Raw genomic sequence first — 1,776 nt, forward strand, 5'->3', positions numbered from 1 at the left:
ATAGAAACTGCTAAGATATGCACTACTGTATACTCTCTATCAAGACTTTCCCTCTTCAGAGTCTTGATATTATAGAGAATATAAGTCTGTTTCTATATGATAATATAAATATTGCCAGCAGAATGTAGAGGAACTGGTTATTTATATCTCAAAATAGAAGACTTTGTCAATGATTATATCAATATAGAGTTAATTCTCAAATTCAATAGAAACCTAGTGTTGCTGTTCTCAATCTCTTGCAGAATCTATTGAATATTGAGATATTAAAACTAGATTTAATATATCTCACTGTGCAGGGATCAAAGGCTCAGTCAGACCTTGGGGTATACTGATTTTATAGTTGTTGGTGTGCTGTTGACTCGTTGTCCGTTGGTTATGTGCTTGATATTATCGCCGAGGTATCTTTTTGTATTTTTCTGCCGGGGATGGGCCAGATTGGGAAGGGCGGTACGAGGGTGGGACTTGGCGTTGATGTTTTGGAACATCAAAGATGGACAGGGTTTTCGCGAAGGTCGCTCCTCAGATATCTCCACAACTACAGATCGGGAATCTTCCAAAATCGAGAAGATTGGTGCATACGGCTAGGTCTCTTCACCTTACAATTTGTATGGCGATTTGGCCCGGGGTTGTGGTGTGGTAGGGGAGAATGGGGGGATAATCCCACGCAGGAGTTCCGAACGACGTCTGGTTCACGTTTGGCTGGATAACTCCACCACCACACGGGGTATGCGGTCGGCGATGGGGTCAAAATGCTCGTATGATCGAGGGCTTTTCGATGAATCTATCGGCGGGTTCTTGTTCGAAAAATCGAGCGAGTTCGTGATGGAGCGGTTGATAACTGTCTTTGATTGAATTGAGATTTCATAGTCTCATTTAATGCCATTCTTAATAATGAAATCAGAATGAAAATGTTACTAAGAATTCAAATATATTCTTTATTCAGAACTAGATTTTTATTTGAAAAGTGAATCTGAAATCTTTAATATTTAAAATAATGTGATTTGAGATTAATATAATGAATATAAATCATAATCAGAAGTAATACTTTTAGATAATATAATAACTATAAAGTTTAGTTCTGATCTCAGACACAGTTACACAGTCAGTCTAGCTAGTTTCAGCGGGATTCATGTTAAGAAATGTATGAGATCAGATCAAATGAGATCAAATGTGAAATTCATAATTCTGACAGTCAGTTTATGTGCAGGGATCAAAGGCTGAGTCAGATCTTGAAGTATACTGATTTTATAGTTGTTGTGTCTGTTAATTATGTATCAAATACAGTTGCTGAGGTATCTTTTTGTACTTTTCTGCTGGGGATGAGCCAGATCAGAAGGTGCGGTACAAGGGTGAGACTTGGTGTAAAGACAGAGGGGGTTTTTCGCGGAGAATGCGCTTCAGATGTGTCTGTTGATTATGTGCTTGATACTATTACTGAGGTATCTTTTTGTATTTTTCTGCCGGATGTGAGCCAGATTGAGAATTGAGAAGGGCGGTATGTGAGTGGGACTTGGCGTTGATGTTTTGAAACATCAAAGATAGACAGGGTTTTTGTGAAAGTTGCTTCTCAGATATCTTCACAATTACAGATCAGAGATCTTCCAAAATCAAGAAGATTGGCGCATATGGCTAGGTCTCTTTGCCTTACAATTTGTATGGCAATTTGGCCCGGGGTTGTGGTGTGGGAGGGGTGAACGGGGGATAATCCCACTCAGGAGTTTCGCTTGTTGCAGAGTCAGAGTAACTGATAAGTAAGCTTCTATCTGAGAACTCAAT

The sequence above is a fragment of the Blastomyces dermatitidis genome (genome assembly GCF_000003525.1).
Source record: "Blastomyces dermatitidis ER-3 genomic scaffold supercont1.1, whole genome shotgun sequence".
In the NCBI taxonomy this organism is placed as follows: Eukaryota; Fungi; Ascomycota; class Eurotiomycetes; order Onygenales; family Ajellomycetaceae; genus Blastomyces; species Blastomyces dermatitidis.